Source organism: Diabrotica undecimpunctata, chromosome 3 (assembly GCF_040954645.1).
Source record: "Diabrotica undecimpunctata isolate CICGRU chromosome 3, icDiaUnde3, whole genome shotgun sequence".
Taxonomy (NCBI): domain Eukaryota; kingdom Metazoa; phylum Arthropoda; class Insecta; order Coleoptera; family Chrysomelidae; genus Diabrotica; species Diabrotica undecimpunctata.
The window spans coordinates 62,825,062-62,836,236 of record NC_092805.1 but is presented as its reverse complement, the minus strand read 5'-3'; the positions used below and the strand labels follow the sequence as shown (position 1 = coordinate 62,836,236).

General features: G+C 31.4%; 1 protein-coding gene across 2 annotated transcripts in view; it reads left to right on the top strand.

Moving 5' to 3' along the window:
* Positions 1-5,055: 5,055 nt before the first annotated feature.
* nompA (no mechanoreceptor potential A) overlaps positions 5,056-11,175 on the top strand; it is a 132,447-nt gene continuing 126,327 nt past the window's right edge. The window contains exon 1 of one of the 2 annotated variants that reach the window (XM_072525998.1): positions 5,056-5,186. The gene's annotated coding sequence lies outside the window, so the exon portion shown is untranslated. The remainder of the gene's footprint in view (positions 5,187-11,175) is intronic. The other variant, XM_072525999.1, reaches the window with a different exon arrangement.

Here is an 11,175-nt window from a genome sequence, read left to right as displayed (position 1 = left end):
GAAACAAATTTATATTCCTGTACAGCGGAGTAGATAAAAGTAAACGAGCTCAGGCAGGAGTAGGCCTCTCAATGCACAATAAATATAGTAACAATATTCAAGAAATAAGATACATCAACGAACACATGATGCTGGTTTGCCGTAAACTTCATCCCACGATACTTAATAGTATTCCCGTATATGCACCGGATAACACCAAAAACAAGGAAGACAAAGATGCTTTTATGGACAGCTCCAAGATCTACTGGACACCACAATAGCCGGTAGTAAAACAATAATTCTCGGCGACCTAAACGCCAGAGTAGGCAACATACCTGTGGCTGGAATTACACAAAGATTTAACGAAGAAACGCTCAACGACAACGGAGAAAGACTTCTAGAACTTTGTTTAATGAATAACCTCCGAATTAACAACACATACTTTGACCACCAAATACAAATAAGATCACCTGGTCAGATACAAGAGGACGTAACTCTATGATTGACTACATTATAACAAACAGATACATACACCCCAAAAATATAATAGATGTGCGCACTCTATCTTCCGCCAATGTAGGATCCGACCATGGCCTGGTACTAGGAAAAATAAATATAGCAATCACCACACAAGGCAAGCGAAATACAAAAGTAGAAGAAAAGTTAAACATAGAAAGCTTAGAAGAAGAAGGGACACAAAACTTGTATAGAAACAGACTAACAGAAAAACTAAACAGCCATAACCTAGAGACTAAAAAGAATATAGAAGAAACCTGGAAAATTATTAAAAAATGTATCCTACAAGCAGCGGAAGAAGCTTTAGGTAAAAGAAAAGTTAACAGAAATAAACGGGAATACAAAACACCATGGTACGACGAAAGGGTAAAAGCACTAGCAAATGAAAAGAAACAAGCTTTCCTAACATACAAAGGAGTGAAGACACCGGTGGCACGAGAAGACTACGTGAAAATCGAGAATAGAGTAAACCAAGAAATAGATAACATCAAAAAGAACACTGGGAGAAATTTACCAAAGATATGGAATACGACCTCTATGGATCCCAGAAAAAGGTATGGAAGATGATAAGGGGACAAAAAACAGAAATGAATGAATTTGTACGCATAGATAACATTACGGAGAAACTCACGATAGAGTACTAATATCAGAAGAAGAGTTACAAGAACGAATAAAAAAATTAAAAACCAGAAAAGCACCTGGTCCTAATAAGATAAACAATGAACTGCTAAAATATGGAGGATCAACAATACGCCAATGGCTCCTAAAATTATTCGTCGATATAGTAAATACCGGAGTAGTACCAGCGGAATGGAAGGAAAGCCTCCTGCTACCGATACTTAAAAAGGGAGACTCGAGAAATCCTGAAAATTATAGAGGCATTAGTCTGATGAATAGTACATTAAAATTGTTAACGGCAGTCATAAAAGATAAAATCGAGGAAAAAGCGAACATGGCAGATGAACAACAAGGCTTCCGAAAGAACCGCAGCACAATAGACGCAATTTTTATTATCAGACAAATAATACAGAAGTCTATTGAATATGGAAAACCAGCAGACATGTGCTTTGTAGATTTAAAAAGTGCTTTTGACAGGGTGAATCGAAATGACATCTTAAATTTATTACAAGCTGAACAAATAGACCATCAGATAATGACAATTAATGAAATTAACAAGAACAACAAGACCAGAGTTATAATGCCAACAGGGGAAACAGAATGCATAGAACTAAAAGGAGGAATCCGCCAGGAGACTCGCTCAGCCCATTGTTATTCAATATGGTGATGAATCAAATAAATTACGAAGTAAGAAAACGACACGGATACCACATGGGAGCGCATAAAATCACGATACTTTGCTATGCCGATGATGCAGTACTAATTGCTGATAACGAAGATAACCTACAAAGGCAGCTCCATACCTTCAATATCACAGCAAACAAACTTAATATGAGAATATCGGTAGAAAAAACTAAATGTATAGTGATCAGTAAAGAGCCGCGTAGATGCAAACTAGAAATAGACGGCAAAATTGTAGAACAAGTAATGAAATTCAATTACCTAGGAGTAGAGATCACTAGTGACAGGGATATAAGAACAGAGACCACAAGGCAAGCATCAAAAGCGGCAAGAGTAAGTGGTTGCCTCCGAGAAACCATATGGAGAAACAAATATCTGACCATGGAAAGCAAAATGAAAGTATTCAAGACAACAGTAAGACCAATCCTAACATATGCAGCGGAGACAAGGACCGATACAAGAAAGACGAAACAACAAATCAACAATATCGAAATGAAAGTATTAAGATCAATAGCGGGCATATCATTAAGAGACCGACAAACCAACAGAAGTATACGCGAACAATGCAAAATTCAAAATATTAACAGGTGGATAAAAACAAAAAAAAAACACTGGAACGAACATGTAAACCGAATGGGACCAGATAGATTAGCTAACATCTGTAAAAACAACAAGCCGTACAGCAGAGGACCCGTTGGAAGGCCGCCAAAAAGGTGGAAAGATAATGTACAGTCAACAACGACTGAAACAGAATAAGAGGCAGACAAACAGGAGTAATCCTAGTCGCGCGAAGAAGAAGAAGAAGAAGAAGAAAGAAAAAGTGACAAATGAATGGAAAAACGAATGAAATCTTTTACAATCAACTCTACACATCATAAAGGCCTCAACCAACTTGGTACGAGATAAACTTAAACCGCCAGCTGTTTATTAACCTAACCCATTTACTTATAGGTTATAGTAAACTAACTCACAGCTAACTAATCTCCAAATCAAATCGCCCTATTTTGTGACTTTGGTAACTTCGACATTACTGTAACATAGAGTGTTATAAATATATTAGTAAAAGACAGAAACACTCAATACCTAACAATATAAAAGCAGTCTTAGCAGCACATTGTAAATTTACAAATATATGTTTAATTACTTGAAAGAGATTGATGTTTTAAACAAACTGTAACAAACTGTAAATGTTTTGTAAACCGTATTTACAAATTGTAAAATATGACACTCTTACCTAATTGTGAACCTAATAATTAATCAAAAATACTGTTTAGAGTTAAGTATCTATGTATTAATTATAGTGCAGCTAATAAACCAAAGTGGTTGATGCTGTTATCATTAAAATAATAATAAAAAAGATTTGTACTCTATCCTTTGTATTGGTTAAACTTGAACCCCATACGGTATTTTTGGCATTAAATGTCTGCACCAATGATAAATTTTTCTCCCGCAATGTTGAGCAATTGTACATAATTTTATTTTTTTTAGATTATGTTTTGGTGAAAAATATGCAGCTGCTGTCGTTACGTCATATTTTTTTTGTTTTGACACTTATACTAGTTGTCTAGATGAATTCAGTCCCTATACTCTCTCTTTCGAAGTGAATCAAATTATTTTTTACTATTACTGTTGCTCTTCCACTAACTGTATTTCTGGCGTGAATGGCTTGATATATATTTGATTTCCTCCCAATTTGATTAATGCTTGTTTTATGAAGTGTGCCTCTGATATTAAACATATATCTATTTATTGGTTGTTTAAGTTAAACAATATCTCCCGCTGATGGTGCAAAAGGCCATTTGCGTTCCAATGTAATAATTTTAACTCTTTCGCCATTTTCTATTGTATTAGTTTCTATCTATGTTACTTGTTTTGACTCGTAACAGGCTGTTTGGACATATTTTTGGATTTGGTTAACTTCTCTTGGTTGGTAATGTATAGTTCCTGGAGTTTGCTCCATGTCTGCTGCCTTGTTTTGTGGTGTGGCTGTAGGTTTCCGTTTGTTCCGTAACTTTTGAAAAGCTATAGCAGTGGTGTAACCTTTATAATTAGCTGGGTGGGCACCACTACAGTGTACACATATAGGTTCTTTATTTTGTGACTTTTTAAAAATATTTTGTTAAATATTTCCTTATACATTTTACGTATCTTGACTGTCTTCTAGAATAATTTCCGTACTCTTGACATCGTTGAATTGTGGAATCAATTCGATTTTGTGAAAGCTATAGTCAGTTTAATATAGTTTTTCGGTATTTTTATGTAGTTATTTTTTGTATTTTGATTTTTATATATGGATAATTTTTACAATTTAGTGAAGCTCACGGATATGCTGTCTGAAGATTAAACTTATGTAAGTGGTACTAAGAAATAACAGACGGGATAATCTGAAAGATGTAGTAGCACAGAAATTGAAAAGAGGTGAATTTACTTGGAAGGAGGGAAATGTACAGTAGTATTTTGCAAGTAACAAGAGAGCCGTGGGATTACTCTATAACCTAATATAATTCAGGACTGCAACAGTGGTATATCCGGCGTGGATCGATAAGATCAAATTCATATTATTCAGCATTACGAAAAACAATAACATACTTTACCTTCCTTCAATTTAGATAAGTGTTCATAGAGTGTTAGCTTGAATAAAACATGACAAAAATAGACAAAAATGTTAAACTGGAAACATTTCAATATTCAGTTGATATCTAGCTTTACCAGAATAATAGACAAAAAAGAAAGGCCAACAAAACCATGCAGAGATTGGTTTGTACAAGAAACAGAAAACGACGAGGAAGTCGATATTACTGCATAGCATTTTAAGAAAATCTAGCCCTGCATATCGAATACTGTTTTAAGAAATTTCACAAATTATAAAAAATGTATTTTCTGTATTTTTTTTGAACTATAAAATTGTATCTTTTATATATAAATAGTGCTTTCCCCAACGTTTGTGTACATTTTCGTTCCTGTCTTATTAGCCAGTCACCATCTATTTGTATGTAAAATTTACAAGTAAAATCATATCTAAATTTTAGAAATACGTACGAATTATCTCGTAGCTGGTACCTAGATTGTTACCTACGAGACAACTCGTATTTGGCACTAAATAGGTTAATAACAAACAAGTAGAACACATTTAAAAAAATTAATCAAACGCACATATATTGAATTTTATTTAGTAAAATATCCTATCGGTTACAAAGTTGTAAATTCTTCTATGACAAACAATGACCATTTAATGGCCCCAACCATTTGGTACTTTCCCGGATACTAAACAAAAGCATATCCGGTATATACTATTATCAAGGCCTTTCATTACACATATTCATACCAATACACAGCGAACTTTCAGCGGTAGTTAATGTATATACATGAGGGTGATTATATTGGAATAAACCGTAAGTCATTTTACATATTTAAATATAATGATACTTTTGGCAAAAAATTTTAATTTTTTGTTCCCTTGTCTATATATTTTTTTATTTGAGGTATATACATATATATGAATATATATATATATATATATATATATATATATATATATATATATATATATATATATATGTACTAACCATAAATTTTAAATAATATTTTTGTCCGAATTTTCTTGGTTTATCGGTTTATCTGGGATTTCATAAATCCCTGTATTCTGAAAGTGCTTTTTTGTAGCATGTCTAAGTTAAATATTATTACCCCAGTTAAAGAAGAAAAAAGCTAAAAAGATCTTATACAGATTATCTAGATTTGAAATTTCTTAAAGGTATATGAGGTGTAGCTCATGAAAAATCCGTGAAGATGTACAGCTGATTTTGCTTTGTTTTTTTTTAACAATCTTAAAAACTGAAAAAAAATTGTTGTTGCCCTTTTTTAAAACGTTTTTAATACATTCTAGAGAATGGTTCAAATACAAGTTGTAGATTATAAAAAGTGCATTATTTTCAGAGTTTTAATTAAGATTAAATAACCCCTTATTATTGTAATAATTTAACTACTCAAAATTGTGGCAGTAAATAAGTTATTAAAGTGTGCCAAATTTCAGATTGACCAAATAGCTTATAAGTTATTCCATTTGTTTGCACTTGCCCAAAAACAGTGACTCACAGGTATTTTGTAAATTGCAATCAATTCTTTGAGGCTTGAGTTTTAGGATATATTAAAAAACTTCAATATTTTATTAAATTTTTAATTAAAAACATTTTGAAATAAGGCTGACTTTTTAACTTATAAACATTTATAAAAACTTTGATGCTTTTTATGACACATGCTTATAAGTAGGCTCAATGAAAAGCTGATGAAAAAACACACTTTCAAAAAAAAACAGAACCTTCTATGGTCAATAGGAACCAAGATAGCATTTTATACTTAAAATCATATTTCGATTGTTTATTAACATTAAGGGCTTAAAATTGAACGGACTCTAAATGAAGAATTTATTTTTACAATCTAAATTATAGGTGGCATATACAGTGAAGGAGTAAAATGTTATAACCCGTGAATACTCGTTAAATATCGTCACGCAATATTTAACGAGTACTCCACGAGAAAAGTGGAGGGGAGAACTGTCCCAGCTCCGATTTTTAGCATAAAAGGTCAAATTGAATCGCGCTGACAAAATTTGCAATATCTCGGCTTCAATGGCACATAGAACCTTCATTTTTTTAAAACTGGGGTAGCTCAACAGAAAAATAAGAATTGTATTATTTTCACCCCTTGGGAAATCCTGGAAAAATAAATTAATTAAATTTTTCCATAAAAAGTTATTGAAGTTTACTACTATTTTGTAAGAAATATTTAAATTTTATTAATAAGTGTATATTATTTATATAAATATATATTAATAATTATAAATTACAAGAATAAATTTAATTTTTGGATTTAATTTTATAGGTTTATTTTCAACAAAATAAATAATTTTATCATAATTGCATTTAATGAAGATAAGTAGCTAATAAGTATAAATAATATGTTTGTAGTTCACCCCTCCACTTTCTTTGGCTGTATTTTACGGGTACCGTCACTTTCACTGGTTCTAATTTTTTACTTCTTCTCGATATAAGTATACCATCTATAAAATGGATCATAAAATGTAGATCTTCGTTTATAATCTGTTTAATATTCAGCTCTTAATATTAATAAATACCGGAAATATGATTTTAGGAAAAAATGCTGTGTTATTTTCTATTGGTCATAGAAAGTTTATTTTTTACCAGCTTTTCATTGAGCCTACTTATTATAAACATGTGACTTAAAAAATGTCAACGTTATTATAACTGTCTATAAGCTAAAAAGTCAGCCCATTTTCAAACTGTTTTTTAGTAACAAATTTAATAAAATGCTCCAGTTTTTTTAGTGTATCTCAATAATGAACCCTTAAAGAATTGATTGCGATTTAGAGAGTACCTTAGTAGTGGCTGTTTGGGCAAGTACAGTTGTTTCAATATTCGCTCTCCACGATAAACAAATTGAATAACTTATAAACTATTTGGCCAATCTGTTTGAAATTTAGCATACTTTCATAACTCATTAACTGTCACAATTTTGTGTAGTTATATTACATGTCATTATGCAAAAAAAAGTTATTAACATTACTTACATTAGCAAAAATAAGGGTTTTTTGCAACTATCTTGGTGAATTGTTTATGTATTTTAAATTATAAACTCGCAAAATAAAGACATTTTTAAGATCATACTTTTTATCTGAACTATTTTTCTATAAAATGCATAAGAAACGTTTAATATTAAAAAATTATTTTTTCACTTTTTAAGATTGTTTATAAAAACAGCAAAATCAGCTGTACGTCTTCACGGATGTTTCATCAGCTACCGCTCATATATTTTTTAATGCCTTGAAATATATGTGTATAAGATTTTTACGTGAAATAAATTATTTTTTCACAGATAGACTGGTGCATAAGTTTATATAGACTAGACGGGATCTGTAGAAATTCAGACCATAATGGACATTTTCCATAGGAATCTATTTGTTTGCTGGAATCCCTTCAGGATGTGCCCCATATCGATAATCACGATATGCGCCAGTCGCAAATCCTGTGCTTAATTTTTTATTTAACAAAATCTGAAAACAATTAAAAATTTCTCATTTTTTTGCTCCTATTTTCGTTTATAATTCGGAAAATATTGATCCTAGAGAAAAAACTATAAGAAGTTAAAAGTTTCGTTATTCAATTTTACACAATATTTCGTTAGCTAGAAATTGAAAATTTAATGTTTATTGTTGAAAAAATAACAATAATTGGAAAAAAAGTACAAAAAAATGAAGTTAATCCTTTAAATGTTTTCGACTTTCTAAGCTTGACTTACAATCTCCATATTCCGCCTAGAAAAACTTTTTAATATAGTCGGTCGGATAGGTTTTGCATAATAATTTTGCAATCCAGCCTACTGGAAAAAAATCGCAAATTTTCAAATTTATAGTAGGCCCTAAATAAGGCTCTCAGATAGTTGCATATTTTTTTAAATATAAAGGAAGGCTCAAACTTTCAAACGTTTTTTGTAAAATTCAAATCTGTTTACTAGGAGAGCCTAGAATTTTTTTTAAAGTTTTAAACATTTTTTAGGCTTATAAACAAGTTGAATAACTTTACGAGCTTTAAACATATCAATTTCAAAATTTTTACACTTAAAGAACATTAAAAAACGCTTCTTTAAAAAAATAAAGATACATTCGGCCTACTGGTTGCCGAGATATTCCACCACCTGGTCCCCCACCACCACCTCTCATGCATTCCGAGCGACATTTTACGCGAAAACGGTTTTTTATTTGTCTTTTTTATAGATGTTGCCATGAAGCGCATTACGTAAAACTTTTCATATAAAAAGTACTAAACAAGACGAGGGTATTTGTTTAAAAACGAGCCCTCTATCACTTATGGTTACACGGCAAATGTATGCCAACTTTGACCTTCAATATCTCGGCAACCAGTAAGCCGAATGTATCTTTTTTTTAAGAAGCGTCTTTTAATGTTTTTTAAGTGTATAAATTTTGAAATTGATATGTTTAAAGCTCGTAAAGTTATTCAATTTGTTTATAAGCCTAAAAAATGTTTAATACTTTAAAAAGTTTTTTAGGCTCTCCTAGTGAACCGATTTGAATTTTACAAAAAGCGTTTGAAAGTGTGAGCCTTTCTTGATATGTAAAAAAATATGCAACTATCTGAGGGCCTTATTTAGGGCCTACTATAAATTTGAATATCTGCGATTTTTTTCCAGTAGGCTGGGTTGCAAAATTATTATGCAAAACCTATTTGGCCGATCTTAACAAAATTTAGCACACGTTTTAAACATATTAAAAGGTTTTTCTAGGCGGAATATGGAGCTTGTAAGTCAAGTTTAGAAAGTCAAAAACATTTAAAGGATTAACTTCATTTTTTTTGTACTTTTTTTTCCAATTATTGCTATTTTTTTAACAATAAACATTAAATTTTCAAGTTCTAGCTAACGAAATATTGTGTAAAATTGAATAACGAAACTTTTAACTACGTATAATTTTTTCTCTAGGATCAATATTTTCCGAATTATAAACGAAAATAGGAGCAAAAAAATGAGAAATTTTCAATTGTTTTCAGATTTTGTTAAATAAAAAATTTAGCACAGGGTTTTCGACTGGCGCATATCGTGATTATCGATATTGGGCACATCCTGAAGGGATTCCAGCAAAAAAATAATAGATTCCTATGGAAAATGTCCAATCCAAAACAGATCCCGCCTAGACTAATATGGAATCAAGCCACAATAGATAGTAACGAAAATTACATTTTTAACTAATATTAGAAGTTTCGATTTCCACTCCGAAAAAAGTTTTCAAGAAAAAAAATTTTTTAATTTTAAAACACTGTATTGTTATTCAAACGTTTCGGTCAATTGGCATTATTAAAGAACATTTTACTGTGGTACAATATAAGTGGTACAGAAAAAAGAGAATGGTTTAAGAACTCATGCTACTAGTTAATGGTTTATATATATGTGGAACTTAAAGACGTCAGCTTAATTTGATTTACTGTTTTGTATACTGTTTTATTTTTTTTATAGTTGCAATAATTCATGTATATAAATACTGACGCGCCGGTTCAATATATGTTGAGTTCAATAGGTTTGAATTTGGAACAATTTTTATTTGATGTTTTTGGTTATTTATGTCCAACATTTATGTTATATCTAACATTTTTGTATGGCAATGATATAAAGTTCTTGTATTTATTGATGGGATTATTACTGTTTAATAACTTATATGATACGGTTGTGTACAGAGGATCGGAGAAGCTAGACTACTAAAGCAGCAAACGTGTAAAACCAAGAAGAAGCTAGAAATAAGGCGTAGACAACAACTTCGATGAAAAGGCTTGAAGAAATAGATGAATAGCGAGTAGGTATCTTTAAGCTTTAAGTTAGAAAAAACAGAACTAAGTCAGTTTTGTAAAAGATAAAAAATGTTCTAAGTACATTATTGTAAAAAAAACTTTGATGTAAGTAACAGAACAAAAACTATCCAAAATGGAAGACAGACAAAGTTCCAAATAAGCTATGATATATTGAAATAATAGACATTACTATGGTTTATATTTAACTTTCTTCTTCTTCTTTGAGTACCGTGCCCAAATTTTAGGCGTGGGTAGCTTCCATGACGATTTGCCGATATCGTTCTCGATCTTGCGCCGCATGTAATAATTCATCTGTTGATAAGCCAGTTCCTTGATGAAGGTTTCGAAGCCATGAGTATTTCTTTCTACCATTCCCCTTTTTCCGCCGATCTTTCCGTTGAGTATCAACTGCATTATCCTGTATCTGCTTCCTCTCGTTATATACCCCAGATATTTGGGTTTTCTCTTTTTTATCATCTTTATTAAGTCGCCTTCACCTTGACCTACCCTGTTCAACACTTCTCTGCTTGAAATGTGTTGAACCCATGATATTCTGAACATTCTACGATATAACCAGATCTCGAAGGCTTCTAATTTGTTCATCATGTTAACCTTCATAATCCAGATTTCACATCCATACAGTAATACAGGATACACATAACATTTTAGGAACTTAATTCTCAGCTATAAGTTAAGCTAAGAATTGCTCAGAATAGATCTAAGTTTCATAAATGCTCCTCTTGCAATTTCTATACGAGTTTTAATTTCTACATCCGGATTTAGTGTCTCGTTTATCCAACATCCTAGGTATTTAAAATGGTTAACTTTTGTTATCGGTTCTTTACTGACAATTAGTTGTATAGCGCCGAGGTCTTGTTTACTAACCACGAGTAACTTTGTCTGTGTTGTATTTATGCTTAGTCCGTTATTAGAGCATTTTCTAGTGACTCGATCTATAAGTAATTGAAGACCTTCGATACTTTCAGCCATGATCGCGGTGTCATCTGCA